We start from the raw sequence: 26,124 nt of genomic DNA, 5'->3' as shown, positions 1-26,124 counted from the left end.
TCTTAGCACATGCTACAACATAGATGAAATTTGAGGACATACTGCTAAGTGAAATAAACCAGTCACAAAAAAGCAAATACTGTATGATTCCACTTATACGAGGTTCCTAGATTGTCAAATTCATAAAGACAGGAAGAAGATGGCCGTGGCTATGGGCTGGGAGAAGGGAGAGAGATTTGTTGTTTAATGAGTATAGAGTTTCAGATTTGCAAGATGAAAAAGTTCTGAAGGTCTTGTTCACAACAATGTGAATACACTTAGCACTGCTGGATTGAATACTCAAAGATGGTTGAGATGGTGAATTTTATGTTATGTGTTTTTTACCACACAGTTTTCTGCCATACAAGGTGTGAGGCAGAATAAAACTTTGGCAAGGGTTCTCAAAATTTTTGCTCTCAGGATTCCTTTATGCTATTAAAAATTATTGGGATAAAGAATTTTTTATGGGTTATATCTGTGATAATTAATATGCAGATTAAAACTGAGAAATAAAAAATATGAATTCATTTAAAATAATTATAATAAACACATTAATAACATTGTAATGAAAAATAACTATTTTTCTAAAATAAGAAAATTAGTGAGAAGGGTGGCATTTGTTTACATTTCTGCAAATCCTTTCATGTCAGGCTTAACAGGAGACAGCTGGATTCTGGTATCAACTACTATAGTCAATCTGTTACATTACATATGTAGCTTCTGGAAAAGTGTACACTATTCTCATGAGAGAATAAAAATGAAAAGAGCAAACAACATCTTAGTATTATTATAAAAAAGAGTTTTGACCTTTCAGACCCCCTGCAAGGGTGTTCAGATCTCTTTGTGGACTGGGGACCACATTTTAAGAACTGTTATTTTATAGATATTCTTTTATGTCCTTTAAGTTTTTTTCCAAAATTTCAGTTTTATCTAAATATAATTAACAAAATTGGAAGTATTTAAAGTCTATGTCATGATGATTTGATACAGGTATACATTATGAAAGGATTTCCCCACATTGAGTTAGTTAACACATCTATCACCTCACATATTTATCACTTTGTGTGTGTGCAAGAGAACATGTAAGCTGTACGTGTGTAAGCAAATTTCAATATACAATATGTACAGTGTTGTTGACTACAGTCACCATGTTTTACTTGGGCTTCTCAAACCTTATTCATCTCAATAGCGGAAAGCTTGTGCCAACTTCTCTGTCCTTTTTTTCTTTCTAGTCTCTTTGAACAGAAGCCAGCCAGGCTCATTGCCTCAGGATGGGACAAAACAGAAAAAGGAAAGAAGCTTTCATTTCCAAAAGCCTAAACCTAAATCCATTCAGGAGATTATGTGAAGTGCATCTGAAGTAGCATTTCTCCATAGTGGGATGTCCCAACCTTCTGCACATCTTGACATACAGAGACAATTGCAGCGTTTGTAGGGCACTCTGGGGAAAGCTAGTGCTTTGGAGGGAATCTGTATACATTGGTTAAAAAATGTACTCCATTTTGTGTATTATGTAACTGTAACTCCAGGAGGAAAATAAGTGCCCAGCCCAGAGCAAATTACCTTTGAAGCAGAAATCAGTCAAAGGGAGAAAAATGTGTCTCTCAAAACCCGGCTATAAAAAGGGACCCCACCCAACCTCTCCAGTCCAGATAAACCCTTGCTACTCCCTCCCTTGTAATCACCTACTGATATGGAGATGAACTACTTCTCTCCACCCCTTGGAAACACCTGTTGATATGGAGACACACTGAGACCAGATGATAGGTTCTGGGAATATTGCAATTTTATCCACAATAACTATGATAAGAAAAATAAAAATAAACTACAAAGCATGTGTTTGCTAAAATTTGATTTTTATAGAATTTCTAAATAATGTCTTTTCCATTTTCTTAGCAAAAACTTGAGCTTGATTACATGAGTGAAACTTCTAATATACAGCGTTGTGCTTGAAATGGCTGGTTGCCAACTTGATTAAAATTTTTAGATGATGATCACTTCAAATTCTTGATCAAAGCTTTGCTCACACAAGTACATAATAAATTTTAATAGTTAATATTGTTAAAAGACTCTCACAGCAATTCCTTTTCTTTCATGACAAAGACAATGGTGGAATTTCCTGTGATAAAGTAAATGGATTTTTAAATACAATTGAACTTTTTCACAGTATTTCAAAGTAATGATGAAGCTGAAATTAGCAGAAAGGGCTTGCAGAAGACCAAGGGGCAGATGGGCTGTGAACAGATGCCTAGAACACCAGTACCACCCACCATGTGTCTGCTCCCTACATACACCACACCTTGACCCTGTCTACATTCTCCATCCTATAACATTCCTTTCGTGGAAAGGGCTCAGAATAAAAATTAAGTTGTTATAGAAAATGTCTTTAAAGTTTTATATTTACTACATGCCTCAGTTTTGCTCTGAGATCCATTTCCATCACAATGTTTATTTATTTAGAAGTAGGACAGAGAGAGTGAAGACTTGTGCTTAAAGTCTGGAAAATAGAATGAAATAGTAAAGTGACAAGGACACCACTGGAAGATCACAGAGGCAAATGCAGTGAGTTGACCAGTAAGAAGTCTTTTAAAAATATACACTCCAAGAAAGGGGATTGTGGGCAACCTCAGAGAGGAGGAGGAGGTGTACCTAAGGGCTTAAGGTTCTGTCTTTTAAGGCTTTCAAGAATGGGATAAAGGTAAAGGGTCAGGGGGCGTAAGCTTGTCATGTGGTCTTGTGATGTCTGTCTCCAGTGAGAGACAATATGTCATTATCCCTAGTCAGTCCTCTAGAGAATTCTGTAGGATAAACTTGCTGTTCCTCTCCAAGATAGTGGCTGCCCCCCAAGCACTGGGAGCATACCAGTTAAGGCTGCTTGCCTTGCCTTAAGATAGGTTGTTGGCTGATTACCAAAGAATATGTTAGGAATCTTAACTTCCCAACTCCCTGTTTTTAAAATGGAATGTTAGCTTTAAGATAAGTCCCTCCTGTTCTTACTATGCTATTCTTATCTCAGCAATTTTAGGAAAATTAATCAGGGTGCTTGTCCCATGTCTCTGCCCTATCGCACCTGCATTAGCTAGAGCAAATCTCAGAATCAGTCCAGATTCAGAGCATGTGGAATGAACGCACATTGCAAAGTGCATTACCTCTGTGAGTCCTTTCTGGCTCTCTGACTTTATCTGATTAATTCCCTGAGTCCTTGGTGGGCCCCACCCTCTTTTCATTCCCTTATATCGGTCCTCCGGCCTAACAGGTATACCGCCTTGTATTTGTCCATTGTTCAATTGACAGATATTTGTGTTGTTTCCTTTTTGGCTATTAGGTATAATGAACGCTCCTTTGAACATGCACAGCTTTTTGCGTGGACACTGGACATGTTTTCAATAGTCCTGGGTATATACAGAATTGCTGAGTCATACGATAACTCTGTGTTTAACATTTTGAAGAACTGCCCGTTTTCTGCAGTGAATGCACCATATTGCATAGCCACCAGTAACATATAAGGGTTCCAATTTTTCCAAATCTTTGGGAACACTCACTTGTTATTGTCTGTCTTTTAGATTATAGCCATTCTAATAGATGAAAAATGATATTTTATTGTGGTTTTGATTTGCATTTCTTTAGTGACAAATCATGCTGAACATTTTGTTGTTTTCATTGGCCATTTGTGTATTTTCTTTGGAGAAATGTCTATTTAAATCCTTTGCCTATCATCTAATTTTTTTGATACTACAATATAAGCTGCAGACAGTATACTTTACTCTTAAAGACTTCAACCTGCATGTTATTTATTACCTAGAGTTCAGTTTGTTTATGGGTCTTTTTGTTTTTAGGTAAAATTTACATACAGTGTGTTAAAAACAAGACAATAGGCCCAAAATGGAATGGCTTCACCACACCAAGACCTAACTTAATTAACATTTTTGTAATCAATCTCAGGAATGGAATCTTAAAACAGTCAAGGAATCGCCTACCAGCACTAGTTAGGTAATCTGCCCTGTCATCTCACATAAGGAAAGTGACCTTACCATAACCAACCAGCTTTTTTGCCTATTTTAACTTCCTTGTTCCACCCTCTTCTGCCTGCAAAAATCATTCATCTTGTCCAGCTCTTCAGAGCTCCTTTCCGTCTGCCAAATTGGATGATGCCCTATTCATGAATCAGTAAATAAAGTCAATAAGATCTTTAAAATATACTCAGTTGAATTTTGTTTTTCTAACAAGTGAAATGCATAAATCTCAATTGTAACATTGGATGAGTTTTGACAAGTTAATGAACTCAAACTTGTATCACTCCAGAAAGTTCCTTCAAACTCTTTCCCAGTAAATCCCTGCTCCCATCACCAGAGACAACATTCATCATATATTCATTTATCCTGTTCTAGAGCTAAAAAAAATAAAGAATCACACATGATATACTTTTGCATAATGCTCCTTTCACTCAGCATAATACTTTTTGAAACTAATTCAGGTTAGGGCAAATAGCTGGGAGTGGAATGGTAGGGCTATAAGGTCATTCATTATAGGACCTCCAAAACTTTTCCCAAGTGACTGTATCATTTCATACTCTGTGAACAATGTATGGGAGTTCTGGTCCTTCCACATCTTCACCAACATTCAGTGTTGTCCAGTTTAAAAATTGAACCATTATATAACCATACAGGGCATATAATCCTATCTCATTGTGGTTATTTTCATTTCTCTGATGACTAATTATGTTTTTTATGTGCTTATTTGCTATTTGAATAGCTTCCTTTATGAAATGACTGTCCAAATTGTTGTCAGCTGTATGCCATTTTAACATATATAAGGGGTGTATGCTCTTTAAGATAGTAAAAATAAAAAAAGAATGAAAAATCCTGCAAAATTAGATATTTCAATATCTGAAGAGCAAAAGAAATGCAAAATACATTGGCATAATGGGCCAGTCTAGGTCTGGTGTCCAAGCTCTGTAAATTGATTTAAAAATTAGTGCCTCATAGAACTCATACCGAGGGATGTAGGCTAAGTGACCAGGATCATGTTTTGACTTTCAAGAGGCCCTGGGTACTTTTGCCTTTGTGGGAAAAAGATGTTAAAACTTCTATTTTATTACTGCATTGATGTAAAGATGAATATAATCCAACCTGATTTGGCATTATATATTCATTATTATCATATTAATATTTTTCTTATTTTAAAAGAAGTTAAAATTAAAACATATTTTTAATGTTGGCATGGTAGGTCCTAGATATTGTGCTGCTCTGAAGTGGATTAGTCAGCCCTATTATGAACCACTCCCTTCTTAAATTATGACATTAAAAAAACTATAGTAATTATAAAAGGGAATTCAACCTAGGTCTGGGTTGTGGAAAGTATCTGGCCTGGAAGTCTAATGTCCAGGCTGAATCTTCAGGCTGTTCCGCAGCTCTCAAGCACCTTGAAGGAAATCCCCAAAGAGCGTGGAATGACAGAATCTTTTCTTTGGTGGGCAAGCATCTCTCAACCTCAGAATGTATTAAGTATAGGACTGTTTGAGGAAAACACACCTGTACGTGAATATTTTTAGGTTGAAGAAACTGAACTTATTTGATTTTTAATGTTTAAGAGAATTTGGCCGTTAGAATAATACTTTAGCTTTGTAATTCCCAATTAAGTGTACATTTGAGCAATTGCTTTATCTCATGATTTTAAACTGAGGTGCCATAGTTAAAACTGATTAGATTTTAACTTATCTAAGAACATGGAGTGGTTTTGTTTTGTTTTTTAAAGGAAAATCAAATATGTTAAATGTATAAATATAGTTGGAAATATTTAAGGGAATCTACTCACTTTAAAAATCCTTAAGGAGAGTGTTAAAATTGTCTAGATTTATAAAGAGAATTATTTTTTGAAGCTGACTTCTTAAAAACTTAAGAAATAATTATTAGGTTTTGAATAATTAGAACACAAATTTTTTTTTTTAATGAAAATAACTTTCTCTCTGTTCACCAAAACCACCCAGAAGGATATAAGGAAATGTGTTGACAATATATACTGCCACAGTGGAGGAAGCTTGCTTTAGGTAAGTAATGAGGAGGACAGCTTGTGTAAAGCGGGGATACCAGGAACCAAGTGAGAACAGGAGTCTGCTCCTCTTACCCAAACCTCATATTTGCCATTTGGGGGCCTCAGTCCCAAGCCCAAATATGTATCTATGAAGTCATATGGCATATGCTGTAAATACTGACACGCCATTGTCAATGCTCTGTGTTAACCAATTTGCAATGGTCATCTTTGCACAAAACACACTTTAAATCTTCCTATCAGTACCTGATCTCTCAAATTTGGCTTCCACCTTGGTCCAGACTCTGTTTTTGCATTATTTATCTGGCTATTTACTCCTCCCTGATTCTTCTCTCTACTCCCTGGGTGCAGATTAGATCTTTTGGAAGCAGCGTCAAAATTTTCAGTCACTAGGGGCCTGTTTGCCCTCATTTACTAGGAAAATAATTCCTTACACAGTGCCCTAGTGGCCTGAATAAATGGATGCCCCTTTCAAATTGCCTAATTTGCATCTGAGCATGATTTAGCCATCCAGCAACATCTAGAATTCTATTTTTATTTATCTCCTTAGTTAACTTACTAGTTACTGTGATAACTATTCTCAGAGCAGCCATGTCATGTTGCTTGGATAAGGGAAATACTAAAGCTGCTGAGATAATGTGGGTTATTTTAAATTGCTATAAGAGAATATATATTAATATGCAAAGAGTATCATTTTTTAAATGTGAAGGCCATGATATTCATATATGCCGGCAATTTAATAGTTATATTCATTTCACATTAAAGTTACAAAGTCTTTGTTCCCTGGGATATTATCACACACACACACACTAAGGTGTGTTTGCCTACTATTCATGCATCCAAGAGGCTGCTCCCACCGTCCACAGGCCTGATTCTGTGCAGTAAATTTCTCCTTTATGATGGTCACTGTTTCCTGCCACAGTTGACTGAGCACGGGTGGGAATACAATCTGAACTTGGCCTTTCCTCTTTGGGAAGAGAGCCAGGAGAGTGTCTGCCAGTATATACATGGGAGGCCCTGTGACCAGGGTTCTGAAGCCATTGCTGTGGGGTGACCATCCTGTACCACACATCTGTAGAGCCCAAGGAGGCCATCTGCAGAGAGAAAGCAGTAGATGTGCTGAGCAAAGCAAAGGTAGATAAGGGCTCAGCATCCTGGGAGAGAGACAGAGCAGCTGGTTTCAGAGAGCTTTCTGGTTCCTGGTTCCAGGCCCTTGTGAACCTGAGTGTACATTCTGTCCGTGGAATTGGTGAAGTGACCCTGCTTTTCAGAATATATCTGCCCATTCACTCTGGATTTCTCTTACTTGTAACCCAAATAACTTTGAGAAATAAAGGATACTTCCTAAGTATTAGCCACAAAATCTAAATCTTCTTTAAAAAATTAATTTATTTAGGAGAAAAATAATGTGATCTTAAGTGAAAGAAGGATAATGGTGTAAATGAGATGATGCTCAAGAATGCATTGTAGAATTGGCCCACCAGAGAATCAGAGGCTGAAGCAGGACTGTTTAGCCTTGAAGACACACTGCCATAGGCTTGATCTAGGACCAGCTGCTTCTCACACCCATGAAACTAATGATGGACATCAGAACCTGCTGTAGGGAAGCCCAGGACAATACCTGCCAGAGGAAGACAGCTACATAGCAGAAAGGTGGCCTCCACCTTACCTGACCTTCAGAATAACAGCAATGATTACAAGAAAGCTAGCACTACAGATACTATGTGCCAGACTAAGCAATTTTTATGATTTAACTCACTTAGTTCTCAAAACAATGGTATGAAATAGGTGCTGTTATCACCCCTATTTTACAGACAAGGAACCTAAGGTAAAACAATAGTAAGCATATCCAGGCCTCACAGGTAGTTAGTAAGTAGCAGTAGAGATGTGCATACATCTTATTAGCATGGACTTTTTTCATGTCTAGAACCCTATCTGCAAGGAAATCTGGGGAGCAAAGTGTCGGTTTTGATTTTCCTGCCTCTACAGCTTTCGAGGGCACACTAGAAGGGAGTCAGGATGGTGGTTACTTGCCTGTGCACCACTGCCAACCCGGTAAAGCAGCTGCACACCTGGGGCTTACTGCGGGAAGAATGCCGCCACAGCAGTGAGTCAGTGCAGATGATTCAATGCAATCTCCTCGGAGTGTGATTTAGCAGAAAAGCACCCAGTAGGAATCTAATCTATTTGTCATGTGTTACCCTATGATTAGTTCAACCACAAAACCCTATCAAAGCAATCCTGAGAGCTTCTAGATTGTATCTGACACACACTCCTGTTTGAACAAGGCATAAATCAGCTTGTTGTCTGGGTTTATTTCATTCACATAAAAGTACAAACTTAAGTTTGGTGTTTCAAATTCACTCATTTTTGGTAATATACGAAGTGTTGTTTGTTTTTTTAAGCAAGCAAACCAGCTGCAAATAATGATTAAAGCTCACTGTAGATCAACAATTCCCTTTCATTTTTCAGGACATAACTCAAAAGTCATCTCTTTCAAGAGGATTTCCTTTCTGTCTTAAGGTACTTCTGTTTATTCATTATATTCTTGTCTGTAAAAGATCAGGATGTGTCTGAACAAGTTTGCTAGGGCTGCCATCACAAAGTACCACAGGCTTGGTGGCTCACACAGCAGAAGTGTGTTTTTTCACAGTTCTGGAGGCTGGAAGTCCTAGCTCGGTATCCACAGGGCTGGTTTCTCCTGAGGCCTCTCTCCTGGGCTTGTGGGCAGCGCTCCTCTCTGGGTCTTCACATGGCTGTCCCTCTCTGTGTGTCCGTGTTCTAATCTCCTGGTCTAAGGATGGCAGCCATATTGGATTAGGGCCCATCCTAATGACCCCATTTTAACTTAATTACCTCTGTAAATTCCTTATATCCAAACACAGTCACATTCTGAGGTACTGGTGGTTCGGGATTCAACATAAGTTTAAGGGGACACAGTTTAGCCTATAACAATGTCCTTTGCCAGCTAAAGTACTGTGTTCTCAGCATTTTTCATACCAAATACATTTTTTCCAAATCTTATTTTATTTTTACATCTAGGAGGCAAAATTTTTATGTAGTCAAATGGGCCCATCTTTCCTCGATTCTTCAATTACAGTGTTTTACTTTTTTTTCTACCTATTTATATAACTTGAAAGTATCTTAAGTTTATTTTGGTAGTATTTAAATGAGAAACTAAATGGTTTTTATTTCTCTGAAATTTTAAGTATTATTATTCCAGCATCACCTTCTGCATATCCCTTTCTTTCTTCATTTGATATGTAATGATGTCTCCTTTATAAAGTTATGCTTTTATGTAACCCTGCTGCTTTGCACCCAAGACCTGTCTGTAGCTTCAGACCACTACCGGCAAGAATGGCAAAGTGTTCTTTGTTTTCAGCCGGGGCATCCCTCAGTCTGTCAGGAGGCAGCTTAGGGTGGTCACTGGCAAATCCATTTAACCTGGGTGCTGGTTCTCCTCTGCTGCTGCCCGGTGTTGGACTCCACCTGCTGTATTCCTAGTGGTTGAGGCTTGTGAGTTATTTACCCTTTGCATCTGAGACAGGTAAGATCTTTCTCTCCAACCTGGAGGGCAATGGGTCCTACATCCTTCAGAGATCTGATGGCTTGAAGTAGTTGTTCTGGTGAGTGAAAGAGGGAAAATGGTCAGAGAAATGTAATATGATTTCTGGGCAGGACTGAAACCATAAATTTAAGCAGAACCCACCAGCTCCATTGTGTTTGTCTTTGGTAGGGAATGGACAGATTTGAATTCCTTTATATGGGGATTGAAACAAAGTAGAGTGAAGAGGTTGAAATCAGAGGAGAGATGGAGAAAGTGGGAAGATACCTGCCTCAGTAAGAGAAAAAATATTAGCCTTGACAAGAAAGACACTTTACCCTCTTACGAGGAAAAAGTAAAGACAGTGTGTGTGTGTGCGCTTGCCCTGGGGTGTGTGTGTGCGCTGGGGTGTGTGCAGAAACTGGAAGAGTCCCTGCCTGCCATGTTCCAGTGCCCCCTGTTTCAGGGTAAGAGGGCCAGGAGGCACCTCTCTCCCATCCTGTCACAGCCAGGCCGGGCCACGTGTTCCAGGCTCCCTGGATCTGATGCTCACCTGGGGCTCTGACTCTGGCACAAGTAGTTGTTCTTGCCAACTGCAGTGATATTCTGTGGAGATGGCAGCAGTGTCTGATGTCACAGTGTCCCTCTCTACTGTCCTGGCTAAAAGATGAGTTTATATACTTCCTGTTTTGTTTCCTAGACCTGTCTTGGTTTCAGCGAATTTTCCAAGCCTGATCCTCAGGCCTCAGGTCAATACTGTAGAGCCCCACTATCCTCCTGTCATATTGTCAGTGTCAGTTTCTGTCACCTGCGAACAGGACCCTCACTGTTGCTTGGGGCGGGGTTTGCCACCAAGCTCATGTTTAATATCAGTTCTGGCACTAATTCTGTGGCTTAAGCAAGGTTTATAAGCATTCTAAGCTCTAATTTCTCTCATTTTGTAAAATAAGAATGTGTATCTTACAGAGTTGTTATTAGAATTAAATGAAACAATAAGTGTAAAATACCCTCAATGATACCTGCATTTTGGTAAGATCTTTATAAAGAAGTTATTCTTTTACAAAGTGCTTTCATGTGTGTAATCTCTTGTGACTTTCACACAAGGTAGGGCAGACAGCCCCATTTTACAGATTTTGAAACAGGTTCAGAGAGGCAAGGTGACATCCTTGAGTTCACACAAGGAGCGAGTACCTCAGGGATTGTAAATCCAGGTTGTCTGCTTCAGGGTCCAGCTCCCCTAGAGCCCTGGCTGTGAGCTTATGGGTGGATATGAGCGTGTCACTGGGCATTCACAGGAACCTTTGGGGAAAGGCAATATGGGCAGGAATTTGGAACTTAGGACCAGTAAGATGCATTTTAATGCTATGATTACAGTGAAGAGAAGAGGAAGGACTGTCTGGTGTATACCAGTTCACGGTGGAGAGGCACAAGCAGAGCCTATGCAGTAGTTCACAGATTGGAAGAGAATCAGTATTTTGCCGACACCTGGAATAAATAAGAGCATGGGACTGAGCGACAGAATTAGGCATTTCAAAGACATCAAGCAGAATGAGAACTGAGAACAGGCTATTGGATATGGCTACAGAGAAGTCCTAGCATTCAAAATCTCCACGATGTTCCCCAATCTCGTCGCCAGACTTACCTACACCATCAGATTAACAAATATTTGAAGCATTTGTTTCATTCATAAAAGTAGACATAAATAAATAGAATAATATCAATGACATTTTTCAGTAAGTATAGTGTACTATGGTTTTTACTAATTGCCATTAATCCTCTAAATGGTAGTATTCCCAGAAATGGAAGAACATAATAATAATACTCTCTGAAATCACCCCATAAAGATAAAGACATTTGTTGATTTGTAGTACATTTTTCTATTGATCATTGGAAAAAAATGAATAGCTTTTCTGATACATGTAAGTGCACAATTAAAACACAACAAAAAAAATCCAGCCATATAAGTAGTGTAAATCTATTTCCTAACATATAGGAATAGGAAGTGTCAGTACTGGCAAGCAGTTAGGAATTTTTTTGCACCCTCAAAATTTATGATCATTGGCCTTTATATAAGGCCAAAAGGGAGACCCTGGCCACTTTGACAGTCTGAAGGCAGATTCCAGGAACGTCTCCAACAGCACAACCTCTGAGACCAAATCCAACAACCTGAATTTTACCCTTTTCCTCAATGAAGTTTGAGCAGCCATCATTGCTTGAACAGATGCATGGGAGAATTTGGCTGTTTGGCTTTGACCCCCTCCTTTCCCAGCACCTCCAAGGGGGTTGGCCTTCAGGGATGCTCCCAAATGGGTTTGTTGTACTATTTATCACTGCCAACTTCTGGTTCATGGGGGAATCAGCGCTTCCAGGCCGTATGAAGGCTGCAACACTTGCCCATCCTGCCAGCCCTGCAGGCCTCAGCACAAAAGTGATGTAGCACAGGCTCTTTTGGTAATATTTTGGTGAATATTACAAATGCTCAAAAGAAAGCAGAAAAAGAAGAAAAACAAAGGAAGGTTTTGTGTCTAAATGTGATCTTAGTGGGTGTGCTAGTTATCAATTTATTGCCACTCAGTTCAAAATCTACCCTCTATTGTCTGCTTTGTGATAATGGGCTAGGCCCTTTAAGCACTTCTTGTTTGCGATCAGTTTGTTAGACTTTGCAGGACACTGCAGGAGGAAGAGGCCTCTCATTCTGGTTTGGAGCTTCCATTTTATTTTTCCCAGATTACACGCATTTGCCCACCCAGGCAGAAGCAGCACTGGCCCACAGCAGGCTCCCTGTGGTGGGGGTGGTGTCAGGAGGCCCAGATCCCCTTTGACAGTTGGTGCCCACCCCCCACCAATGCTGTGAGTGGGGGCTGCTAACGCCCCATTGCTCTTTGCTGGAGAACTGCCTGACCACACAGGTGCTGCCTTGGCCTGCCCAAGAGGCTCTGCCACTCTCTTGCCTGTCTGAGTTGCCCAATGACTGACTGATGAAGACTGACTGATGAAGGAGGGTACAAATGACCTCAAAGGGGACTGACTCTGTGTTGCAATTTGTGATCCAGAGCTTTTCCAAGGGATTAGACTGAGCTAGGCTTCAGAAGAGACAACATGCTTGCTTCTGTTTCTTTCCCCACCCTGCCCTCTTACCTCATTGTCTCCTGAGAGCACCTCCCCCAAAAGCACTTGAACATGAATTTGAATCTCAGGTCTGCTTCTAGGGAACCCAATGAAAGGCCTACCCCCAAAGAGAGGTCAGCCCCAATAATATTCATGCGTGAAAGAGCTGAGTGCAGGATCACGTCAAAGACGAAACTGAGAGAAGACAACCTAGGATACCCACCCTGTTCCTTATCCTAATTCAGCAATCAGAAGGTGCACCTCTGCTGGGGAAGAGTGAGTGACAGGGTACAGAAGCCAGGAGTAGTCCGGAGCTCCCTTTATGCACATGGAAGAGGAGACCAGGTGTGTGGAAGAAGAACCAGCACGAATGTCATCAAATTAGTATTTTTAAATGTTACAACCTAGGGCTGTGTGGGGTAAATGGCAGAATTTCCAGAATCTCCTGCCTAGCCTTAGTTCATTTACATAACAATAGGTGTTTACCACTACAGAATCTTCTCTGTATCTGGGGCAGGGGTGGAGAGAAAATGGCCAGTCTCTTCTCCCCTCCATTCCTGGTACATAACTGGTCTGGCGTCTGCCAGTCACTAAGGACCCGCCCTTGGGGTTCCTTCTGGTTGGGGAAGGAGAGTGTGAGCCCGGTTGGAGGAGACGGTTGGTGATGAACCTGGCTAGTGACTGTAAGAAATAAAAACCTTTCTCCCAACCTACCTTTCCCTTGACATTTCGGTTTCACTGCTTTCATAGGGCACTCGTCCTGAGCCAGGAACATCCTTCCCCCTGGAGCTACAGGCTGCCCTAACAAAGCACCACAGACTGGGTGGCTTACCCCAATGGAATGATTAAACTAATTTATTCTCTCACAGAGGCCAAAAGCCTGAACTCAAGGTGCCAGCAGGGCCATCCCTGGCTTGTAGATGCATCCCTCCAACCTTTGCCTTCATCACGTCATTCTCCCCCTGCGTCTTCACAACATCTTATAAGAACACCAGTCATATTAGACTTAGGGCCCACCCTGCTCCACTGTGACCTCATCTTAACTAAATACTTTTCCAACAACTTATTTCCAAATAAAGTCACTTTCTGAGATACTGGGGTTAGGACTTCAACATACTTTTTTTGGATATGGTTCAACCCATATCAACTGTACAGGTCAAATAGGATCCCTATGAGGGCTAGACTTAGCCACAGGGCTGTCAGCTGGCTGATAAATGTGCTCCTCTTCTGTGCTTCTGGATAACACGGCTTTACCTGTGTGCAGAGTACCCATCTCTGCCATAGCACCTGTTATAAGTTGTACAGTAGTCATCACTCTGCTTTGATTTCCCCTTAGACTGCAGTGCCTTGAGGGCAGGAGCAATTTATTATTTGTCATCTTCAGTATCTGGTAAAAAAACTGCCATAGAGGAATCACTTCCAAATGCTTGCTGAATAAAATAAGAATATTTTCAGACCTTCGAATACAATTTGGTTCAGATAATTTGGTCCATTATTTAACTTCTCTGAGCCTCTAGTTTGCTATTTATAAAATGAGATTAATCAAAACCAACCCATGGAACCATAATTTGAAAGTCTTTGCTTCCATCCCTTTTGCTGCTTTTTCCTCTTTGAATGTGTGGGGACCCACTTGGAACCTCCAGAGTTAGTATAAAGATGATTTTAAGCTGAAGAGACTTAAGATTCAATAGATGTAAAGAAAGGCCTTTTCAGGGCTTCTCTTTTCTGACTAAAAGCAGAAACTTCTGAGAAATGAGGCTGCCATAAGTTCTCTCTTTGAGATGGTTTCTACTCCCAGGAGAGACCAAGAGAAAAACCTGCCATATATTTCCTCTCCAGGGGTATTTCATAACCTGCAGAATTCGGACAGACCACTTGCACCTGCATAAACCAACATCATCACAAACTTTCTTATCTCCCATTTGTTCTCCCAAAAATCCATTTGTCTTTCCTAAAGAAATCTATTTATTCTTCCCATCGAAGCTGTTAGATACATAAGCTTTTAACTTTGACCATTTAATGAGCCAGCTACTTCTTTTATTGGCTCCTGTGTGTATAAACCTTTTTCTCCTGTCAATCTGCCTTTTGTCAGTTTAAATCAGAGGCCCCAGGTACAAAATTTAACAGGATAGAGGAAAAAGTTTTTCTTCCCCTACAGAGTCTTTGGAAAAGTGCTATTTTGTTTTCATTTGTGACTATATAATGTAACTATGTACATATACAAACATCCTGGAACATTATCTTAACAAGAATGGATGATTCTGCCAAAAAAGGTGTGATATCAGCTTCTAGCAACTGCTGAACTATGTCTGAACCACAGATGTCCACAGTGACCCCTTCCACAGGACTAATAGGCAGCACATTCAATTACATTGTTAAAATGTATATGTTTGCAAAGGAAGAAGGAAAGAGGATTCATCAAAGTGTCAGCATGAGTTTTTTTCTGGATGCGGACATTTTAAAAATTCCTTTCTCGGGCTTTTCTTTTTTTCCAAATTTTCAGCACTTAATAAAGTTGTATAATAAAAAAGCTCTTTCTTTCACAGCAAATATTAAAAATAAAAGTAAGTGATTAAAAATACAAGATAAGCAATACCTCTAGATTACTCATTTGCTGTTCTTTTTTAAACTTTCAATCCAGATTTGCCATTGCTTTTTAAGTGTTAACTGCATAGTCAGCATTCTTTGCTTTTTGGAAGTAGGAGGAGTTAGAGTAATTTCTTCTGGGATTTTGCAATCTACAGGTGTTTAAAAAAGAGACACAGGTCCAAAATGAAGTCACTTGTGCTAAGACCACATTACCAAACCAAAACTTACTATTTAACTTACAGTTTCAACCTCTCCCTTCTCCCCAGAGTGGGATCCTAAACAGTCAGTCTGGAATTAACCAGTCAGCACAGGTGAATTTGTTGGGAAGAAATTCAGTTCTGAGTTGCAGGGAAGTCAGAGAGGAAGGAATTCATTAAAGCAAGAATAGTAGGGAATGGCAGCTGTTTTGCAGCAGCAGAAAGCAAAGAATGACAGAGGCAGGAAAGGGAAGCTGAACTACTGCTCGGCATAGGGCAAGTCCCTTGCCAACTCCTAAAGCCAGGGTCACCTGGTATCCTGTGTCTTCTTGAATCTGCACAGTGTGGGAACTAAGTCCCTACCACCTCAGGATTTGGGGGAGCTGCAGAGCACTGGATGGAGTGAGATGATGTTCTGAAAACTTCCCAAAGGTGTAGAAAGATTTTCATGCAGGCTACTAAAGAGTACGATCATACAACTGCAGTCCTGTCTGGGTCATGATCATACAGCTGCAGTCCTGTTTGAGTTTGCAAGTTCCCAGGTGATGGGAACTTGCAGGCCAAATCAGAGATCTCAGCAGCCTCTCTCTACTTATCTGGAGTAGAACAGAAAGAATGACACGCTTGAAGAAAAGCGAGTGCAGGCAACCTCAGAGAGAAGGTGCACTTAAGGGTTTGGAGTTTGGTGTTTTACAGGGCCTTGTGGGTAGGGGTCAGCATAAGGCATGATGCATGATGATTCATAATTCCTTTGAAGTTTTGCCTTATGAATAGGGCTATTTAGGTGACAGTGTTGACTTGGGATCATGGCATTCTTTATCCACTAGGGTCATTTACACTTTGAAGGTCTATCTCCTGTCCTGGTTACAAAGTTACCTAATTGATTAAGAGGCTGGCAGAAGAGGAAGAACAGCCAATAGATTAAGTAAAAGAATAAACTGGGCCTTTTCCGCAGGCTAAGTAGATTTTATAAGGGCATGACCCTTGTCCCATTTCCCTGCCCTACCTCAGCACTGTTAACATTGTGGGGACTACATAATTCCTGTGGTGGGGGCTGGTCTGTGCATTGTAGAAGCAGCATCCTGGCCTCTACCCGTTAGATGCCGGTCAAACACCTGCAACCCACACACAAACTATGACAACTAAAAATGTCTTCAGACATTATCAAATGTCCCTTGTGGGGTAGAGGTGTGAATTGCCCTCCATTGAAAGCACTGGCTTAGAATAAGTTTTCTAAACACTCAGCCTTCTTATCTCTCTACATGAGCCACACCTGTCTGCTGCATGCTGCAGGAATGTTTGGTGATGCATGGATGAACACCATGACTGAGTGAACCTAAGTTCCATTCCCAAAGGAACTTAGAGTCAAGTCCTCTTAGCGGAAGACATCTCTGTACCCAGCAGCCAGTCTCTCTCTCTCTCTCTCTCTCTCTCTCTCTCTCTCTCTCTCTCTCTCTCTCTCTCTCTCTCTCTCCCTCTCTCTTTGCTAACACCTTGACTATCTTTCTCAGTCATCATGATGTGGGGAGAGAGTTATGACCCAAATCATTGTAGCTCCAGGGCTTTTCTGGTATCCAAGACCTTGTCAATCACTACAATCTACCCTTGTAGTCATCATGAAAAGGACAAAAGATGAGTTATTTTTTGGATGGTTTTACTTAGATGTGAGGACAGAATCCTTCAGACAGCTATCTGGCCAAAAACATGGGGGGATCCTGACTAAGAATAGAAGCAATTCTGGGGGAAGCAGAAATAAGATAAAAGGAGACAGTATCCTAGGGACAAAATTTGAGCCCTGGGTCTAGCCATGCCTGAAAGTCATTGCTTCTGTAATGTTTGTTAATGTGAGTCATCAAAGCCACAGTTGGGAGTTCAGCATGCAACTGGCACACAGCACTCCCAGACTCGCCATGCTTCCCTTTCATCCCAGATGGACTGGGGAGGTGGAGGTAGAAGAGCTTTGTACTTTTGACATTCTCTTCTGATCTCCCTCCCCAATGAAGTTCCTCCCTTCTTCACTTCTCTTGTATTATAGTTATTTATGAAGATGCTTTCTCTCTGCTACTGAGGAACTACATGTTCCTTAAGGACTAGATCCTATCAAATTCACCTTTATATTCTCTGAGCACACAGCAGACCCTCAACAGAAGGAATGGATTGCATGAAGCAATTTACAGGTACCAAATTCTGTGATGTACATGTGTCTTAAATTGATACCTTTCTGGTTTCCATAGTAAGATTAGAGGAAGATTTTCAGCAGTGTTCAGAATCTGGAAGCCGGGCCTGTTTATTTCCCATTAACTGCGTGGACTCCATCTTTCCCTTCTCTGTATTATTCGCTCATAGTTTTGGACACATGCAATGGCCAGACAGCTCAGTTGCCCCTTCCTTTGCCATCCTGTCAATACTTCTTGAGTTCCTACTGTCCTCAAAACACCAAGAGATTGCTTGTTCCTGTAAAAAGTTCAAGAGTGGCTGGCAATGGAAAGGCCCTGATGGTGCTGTGGAAGACCAGGCCATGACTACTGTTTTATCAGAAAGGGTGCAGTTTGGAAAACAGAACCCTTCCTGGATAATTCAGGTGAGGGAATATGATGTTAGGAAACTGCATACAAAAGCGTTGAAGGAGTAGAAGAGGCAAATAAAGGACATGGAGGCTGGTCATATATTAGTAACAGCAGACATCTGCCATTACATATGGGGCTTGAGAGATCAAGGGAGAAGGTGGTGTCAGGAGTCTAGGAGCCAGGACCACCACCATCCATGGGAACCAATCACAGTGGGGGCTGCCAGAGGAGCAGAGACCAAAGAAGGGCTGCCTCACAGAAGCCAGAACCTTGAAAGAAACACAGCCAGAGATGCTGCCCAGTTACCTGCCAGCGCCTCTCATTGGCAAGTTGGAGAAAAACTACCCTCTTAAGCTTAGTACCTGGACACCTGCAAATTTAACTGATAAAACCAGGATAACAAGAGAAAAGCTTAGGTGTTTGTTAGTTTAGGTGTGCAATATGCCATCATGCAGGCATGCTTGGTGATGAGTAACCTAAAGAGGTGGTTAAAATTTGGGGGTTTTTATATCTAGCTTAGCAGGGGATAGGGAGAAGGGAGAAATGGTGTCTATGGGAAGAACAAACAGGTTTCCATAAGAAAGACAAGTGGGTTTTTAGGAGAACAAACAGGAGATAAGAAAGGGAGTTTGTGGTAATGTCTGCTTATATAGGTGCAAGTGGTCTTGCCACTATGAAACTCCATCAGAGAGGATTTAAGGTGGGTTTACTCTTGGTCTCTCTCCTGGGAGCTGACCCACCCCCAAGACAGAACTTATGACAGTTTGTTTTCAGAAGTGTCTACTTTTAATCAGATAAGGGAAGCTCCGAGATGGCTTCTTTCTGCACCTGTTGAATGTCAAGTATCTTTAGGCTAAAATCATCTTCACATCAACTCTGGGGTTCAAGTTGATCCTGATGGAGTTCAGGACATGCTATCCAAAATATAGCAGCATATTGGGTACTTCAAGATGAAGCAGTTTGAGAAAACAGCAGAAGCAGGGAGATTACTCTGACCCCTGCCTTTCTTCCTTGAAACAGGTCATGATATCCTTCCTGGAGAGGTGCCCCCCACTGCACCCCGAGGAAAGGAACACCCTATCTCTGAAGACAAAGGGACACTGAGTACAATCCAAATAAACAGGCCTCACTCTTTCCCCTACTATACTTACCTCAGTCTTTGACCTGTCATATTTCTCCATGACTGCCCACTCTTTATCAGACCCAGCAAATACTCAGGTTTAACTGTTTCTTTAGGTGTCACATAAAATTTATATTAAATAAATGTGTATGCCTTTCTCCTGCTAATCTATCTGTCAGATTAATTTTCAGCCCCGGGCAGGGATCCTAAGAGGTTTTGATGAAAACTTTGTCCTCCCCTGCCATCTCCATAAGCCAAACCTGACTGCAGGCCAGCTGAGCTGGGGAGCCTGGGAAGTACAAGTGTCCAGACTCCAGCCCCTACAATTCAGAGAAGAAAGGAGCAGGGACTGGTTCTAAGAACAAATAGGCAAATGACTGGCCCCTCTCATTTTCTGTGGTCACCGTGATATTGCTTCACCATTTGCCCCTTCTGGAGCACTCCATTATGATAGAAACAATGCCCACTGATCAAACGGCAAGCCCAATAGTTCACTTCTAGGTCTACTTACATTGCTAACTTGATGGTATTGCCTAAATGGCGAGAAGAGCTTTGTATGTGACAGTCCTTCCACCATACCCCCAGCTGTCACACACATCAACACAACTGATTTATGTTGGGATATAAGCAAGACCAAACTGAAGTGCTTAAATAAAGCACCAAATAACACTTGGGAGCTTCTTAATTTACAATATAGATGTGATGAGTGCTCCCTGAGATATGGAATGGAGCTCTTTGTTTTCCAAGCCATCTCACTTACCTAGGGGACAATTTCCCTACAGTTTCAGGGCACTTGTTTCCAAGGGTTGGATTCAAGCTTCTCATTCAACAGAGATCACTGAAGTTTGCTGGGCAAGAACAGAAACCTGGAATAGAATTCTTTGGTCTTAGTCTGCTTAGCGGCCTGTATCAGACACAGAAACCCAATCAACCACAATTTATGAATGAAATCACTAATCATTATGAATCAATACCATAACGATTATACATTTGGAATAAATAAGGGGAAATACCCTTTCTCTCTGCTGAATGGACGAGAAAGAAGTTTTGGCAGCATCTGCTAGAATCTGCTCATTTTGCAGGAAAAGAAAACAAAAAGGTCACCTAATAAGTCAGCCCCCACCAGAAGTATGCACTGCCTTCAGAAGGCCACTGCAAACTTGTTCTGTGCATGCTACTATTTAGTGAGGCACCACATCATTCTTACCCTTTCCTGTGTGTGGACTCGTGCCCTCCATTTGCGATTCTCTCAAGGACTTCCAACTTCTGCGTGAACATGTGTTCTTCCAGCCCAACATGTTGGCAAAAGCAAGTCTTTCTGGCAGCAGTGTCATTACTGACAGCAGAAGCTGGCATAAATCTGGGAAGCCAGGGCACAGGGGAAGACTGACCCCGCTACTGACAGCTGGTAGAGCTCTGTGTCTCTATTTTAGTTTCCCCAGCTGAGTGGCACAGACACAACCATCATTAACATTTAATTTTGATTTAGTGTGTCTGCACAGGCTGAAACAACTAAAGTGCAGCCTGTTGCCTATGAAAGTTGAAGCCCCCTTGAGGTCATTCAGAACTGCACCTGCTCAGGCCCAAGCAATAGGTACAGGAAGCTTTTCAAGGTTGTTCTGGTTTCTAAAGGCTTCCTGCAAATACAGGAGTCTTGAAAGATGATCTTAAGAGCTATGTGAAGAGCTGAAATAACTTATGCACAACCTTCTTCCTTACTTCTCTGTGATCTGCTGAGAAAAAGAACAAAGTACTAAAGTTAAAAACCAAGACCCAGGTTTTAAAATATAGATTGAAGGAAGCCAAATACCATTCTTCGTGATGACATTTTTGAAGGTGAGCTAAGTGGTGCATTTTGAACAAATACTGGAAAGTGACAAAGATTCTCTTCTTGAACAAACTTTAGACAGGCTCCTCAGAGCCTTCCTTTTGACCAGGCCTTAACTTTGGCCGATAAAAACTGCGAACTCTCAGCACAAATGATCTTGTCCACTACCCTGAAACCCAACTGAAAGACCTGAGCAAACGCTAACATAATCTCTAACAGCTCAAGGTTGTGCCACTAGGATGACCCCAGCCCCTTAAAGTGTCTGCCTGAGAAACTGCCAGATTTTACTGTTTGTTCTAGCTCAAATCAGCTAATAGATAGGCCCCTGAACACCGCCCTCCTCACCCTGTCACCTGTGTTTGGAGATGTAGATCTTCCACCACACAGAACTGCTTCTCAAGAATCTGAGGGCCCTGTAGGTGAAATGCAAACATTGAGGGAAACAGCTCCTCCTGCCTTGCCTCCCAAGCCTTGGGCAACTTTCTCTAACTTGCACCACTACCTTCTGGCATAAAGATACTACAAGTTTCTTCTCCTCCAGATAAGCACCCAATAATAAACACAGTCTCTGCAGGAGCTCCCCCTTGTTTCCCTCCTTACTCACTCTTCTCCCTTTAAATTGCCCATCACCCCTGCAACAAAGAGATTTGAGCTCATTTATGCTGGACCCTCTTCTCTATTGCAATAGTTATTACTCAATAAAGTCTATCCTGACCACTTGAACTGGTTTCCCACTCATCTTTGAGAAAAGTCAGATCTACATTTTATATCTGCCCTAGGGCAAAGGTTAGTTTAGACAGACAGGTTATGAATTTGATCTCCATACAGTTCTGTCCACACTGCAGTCTCAGCTCAGCCAGGTGTTCCCTTCATTGATCATAAGGGGCACCAGATGAAAAATTAGAGATGGCTCAGCACAAACCATTTCCTGCTGCTTTTTTTGTTTCTCATTACTCCTTTAAGAACTCAAATACGCAGATGGTGTGGCTTATGCCTTCCCCTTGTATACCGCAGCTTGAAGACTACCTTCATATCTCTCCTCTCCCAGATGCCCTGCTCCCTCTTTGGCTCAGATGTTCCCAATTCTCCCGTCCTTTTAGCATCTAGTTCATGGTCTCTTTTCCACAAGTTCTTTCTCAATAACTCCACCTCCCTTTTCTCTCTCTCTAATGCCTATCAGCATTTATCTTTTGTATATACTGTATTTCATTTTGTTACTGCCACTGGCTCATGGTTCATGTACTTATTATGCTTTAGTACTCCTGAAAAAAAAAACCAAACCAAATATTCCACCTCTTGTTTTCTACCAGGGTCTAGCATCAAGCTAAGTATATTGAAACTGTTCAGTAAAATGCATTTAAGTATTTTCATTGAGCTTTCATATGGTGTGGGTAAAATTGTAATATTTCCAGAATATCTCGTCCGGCTTTAGTGCATTTGCATATTAACAGGTCTTCCTCAAGGGTGGAGAGTCGTTCATTTCCATATACCTGGGCAACTGAGGGCTTATCGGAACCTGAGAGGTTAGGGGGAGGGCTGGTTTTGCTTCTGCCAGAGCAGGAAAGAGAAACAGTCCTGGACTGCAGTTCACAAGCAATGAACGGGTTTTAAACTTTATTTCTCCCTTTGATTGATTTCGGTTTTAGAGGTATTTTGCCCTGGGATTTCCTTTCCCTGGAGTTACAAACGGCTTTGACAAATTTCAGCAAAATGATGTTGAATTCCTCCATCTTTTCTAGGATGGGCAGTAGACTGTGTTGTTACAGATCTCAAAGTGCGTACAAATTTATATAGAATCAAACTAGTGTTACTTACTTTGTACAGAGTGAGTAGCCTGTTGCCTGTGGATTTTCTTCCCATTTTATTTGATCATACAGTAATACTATATTTTACCACAATGGAAAATCATTTAGCATATAGCATTACAATAGCTAGTTTTTTGTACTTACATTGCTGTTGGCCTACATTTTCATAGCTTGATATACCTCTCTTTATTATGATAATATACTTTGTACTCATTTAAAGAGAATTTTTAAAAAGTTGGGGAAAATGTCATGGATGACATTTCAGAGCCCCTAGATTTAAGAGCCACTAAATGGCTTATAAAACTCAGAAGTTAGAGATTCGAATCTCAGTTGTAATTGGATCTTTTTGTTGTTGTTTTATTGTAACCAACTAGGGTTGGGACTTTTATTTAAGTTAAAAGGATAAGTAAAAAGAAATTTATCCCTTGGAGAAAAGTGCAATTAATAAAAATCATAGGTATTTATCACACTTAACTTCTATAGTATTCAAGTATACAAAATAATCCTTTCAATGGGCATACCACATTTAACTTAGATTGTTCACAAGTTAAGATCTAGAATGGGTCCTCTAAAATTGGTGGTTTTCCAATTGTATTCCATGCTATATTCAGATATGTTAGCTTCCAATTGCTGCTGTAACCTATTATTACACATTTAGTAGACTAAAACAATACAAACTTATTATTTTACAGTTCTGGAGGTTAGAAGCCTCAAAAGGGTCTCTAAAGCGTCAGCAGAGCTGAGTTCCTTTCTTGAGTCTGTGGTGATAGCACTTAAGATCTCTCTAACCAATGTTCAAGTATATAATACATCACTGTTAAAGAGTCACCACGCTTTAGAAGAGACTCTGTTTCCTTGCCTTTATCACCTTCTAGAGGGTGCCTGAATTTCTCTCCCATTTTCAAAGCCATCAGTGGCTGGTTGAGTCTCTCCCATCATATCACCTGACCCTAACTCTCCTGTCTCCCTCTGTCCCTTTAAGGACCTTTTTAGATTATATTGGGCCCACCCAGACAATTCATCTCAAGGTCAGCTGACTAGCAACCTTAATTCCATCCACAACCCTAACTCCCTCTTGCCATATAACATGATGTAACTACAGTTTCCAGGGATTAGGAGGTGGATCTCTTTCACAGGGGTGAGGCGAAGGGTGATGATGTTATTCTGCTACCACACCAGTTATCATGCACATTTGAGATGAAGTTCTTTTTTTTCTCCTGCTTTGAGATATTACTGACATATACATGAGCTTAAAATGTATGTGATTTGATACAGGTATATTTTGTAAAATGATTAACACAATAAGGTTAGTTAACCTCCATCCCCTAACATGTTTTGTGTGTGGTTGTAACATTCAGGATTGGCTCTCTTACCAACTTTCAAGTATATAAATACAGTACCATGATTTGTAGTTACCATGCTGTACCTAGATCCTCCAGACTTATTCATCTTATAACTGGAAGTTTATACCCTTTGACCAACATCTACCCCACCTCCCCAGGCCCTTGGCAATCACCAGTCCACTCTCTGTTTCTGTGAGTTGGGCTTATTTAGATCCCACTTACAAGTGAGAACATACAATGTTTGTCTTTGAGTCGAAAATTCTTAAAACAACAAAAATCCAAGTTAATTATGTAAATACTCAGAAGAAACAAAACATACAGTTGAACTTACAGTGCATCAAACGTTAGACAGCAGGTATGACCTGGGTGCTCCTTTGTGCTGCTAGGCCCGTGTGTTTTAGTGCAGTCCTGATACTGAAGCGTCTACTGCCACCTCAGTGCCACATCTCAGTTTGAGAGGTTTAATCATCGAATACATTTGGTTCAGCTAGAGCAAAACCACACATTTCCTCCAGAGTGACAGTTATAATTCTAAATAGCAAGATTTTTTTTTATTAAGGTATCATTGATATATAACCTTATGAAGGTTTAACATGAGCAACATTGTGGATACTACATTCATCCATATTATCAAGTCCCCCACGACACCCCATTGCAGTCACTGTTCCATCAGCATCAGTAAGATCCTAGAGTCATTACTTGTCTTCTCTGTGCTGTACTGCCTTCCCCATGACCTACCTACATTATGTGTGGTAATCATAATGCCCATTAATCCCCTTCTTCCCTCCCTCCCTCCCCACTCGCCCTCTCCCACCCCTCCTTTGGTAACTGCTAGTCCCTTCTTGGGTTCTGTGAGTCTGCTGCTGTTTTGTTCCTTCAGCTTTTGCTTTGTTGTTATACTCCACAAATGAGTGAAATCATCTGGTATTGTCTTTCTCTGCCTGACTTATTTCACTGAGCATAATACCCTCTAGCTCCATCCATGTTGTTGCGAATGGTAGGATTTGTTTCCTTCTTGTAGCTGAATAATATTCCATTGTGTACATGTACCACACCTTCTTTATCCATTCATAAATAGCAGGATTTTTATATCACATACTTACATTCTCCCGAAAGACAATTATCACACCTTCTACTTCAAATGGCCACCTATCACTTGGGTAACTGTTCACTGAGGAAAAGGATCAAAAGACTATTTTAAAAATGAAAAATGAAGGAAATGGAGCATGTTAGCATCATATTTTTATTTTTATAATTATTTCATAGAATTTTAGGCAGGAGGAAGAGCTAATACATATGCTCTGTGTGCCATACTGATTGACTCCTTTCCAAACACAAGCAGGGTAGCTTGTAATGCAAATACACACAATCAAAAAAGGAATTATCAATGTGACCCAGATATGAGTCTAGGTCGTGTCACTTATTCATGGGGTGATCATGGGCAAGTTGCCTTTTCTAGATTTGTAACACAGAGTAAAAAATAACACATACCTTAGATGTAAGGAATCATCTAAATAACACATATACAATGTTTAGTGCTGGCACATGGTGAGCCCTCAATGAATAGTTTATTGTCATCATTATTATTTATCCTTAAAAGAGTAACAAAAGAAAATATACTTATTAATATAATAAGTTACTGGAATTGTCAAAGACAAGCACATATAACAATATTTTGTACCACTGGTACTATTTTTTGTCATAATGGGGTCAAGTTCAAAAGTGGCAGTGATTCCTGTGTGGGAAGGTTCTTACAAATGGAAGCATAAAGCTAAGGATATTAGTCCTTCCTGAAAAAAATGTCAGTTTGGATATTTATTAAGAAGGCAGCTAGGTTTGGAAAGGCTTAATCTTGACCAAAACTTTGGTGCGCCCAAGAGAAAAGCTTTTTTTTGGTGGTGGTTGTTTACGTTCATGGTGTAAAACAAAAGGAGCTAGGACGTTAGAAAGACCTTGGTGAAGTTAAGCATCCTGGAAATGGGCAAGCTTCCTCATA

General features: G+C 40.6%; 1 long non-coding RNA gene across 1 annotated transcript; it reads right to left on the bottom strand.

Moving 5' to 3' along the window:
* Nucleotides 1-7,712: 7,712 nt before the first annotated feature.
* On the bottom strand, nt 7,713-24,858 carry LOC140849603 (uncharacterized). The gene is made up of 4 exons (XR_012131691.1): nt 24,460-24,858; nt 21,334-21,393; nt 20,360-20,885; nt 7,713-9,650 (listed from the first exon to the last, which is right to left on the bottom strand). It is a non-coding gene; the product is annotated as an uncharacterized lncRNA (long non-coding RNA).
* Between the last annotated feature and the right edge of the window lie 1,266 nt (nt 24,859-26,124).

Source organism: Manis javanica, chromosome 5 (genome assembly GCF_040802235.1).
Source record: "Manis javanica isolate MJ-LG chromosome 5, MJ_LKY, whole genome shotgun sequence".
NCBI classification, from domain to species: Eukaryota; Metazoa; Chordata; class Mammalia; order Pholidota; family Manidae; genus Manis; species Manis javanica.
The sequence above is the reverse complement of the archived record's forward strand: the minus strand, read 5'-3'. Positions and strand labels throughout refer to the sequence as shown.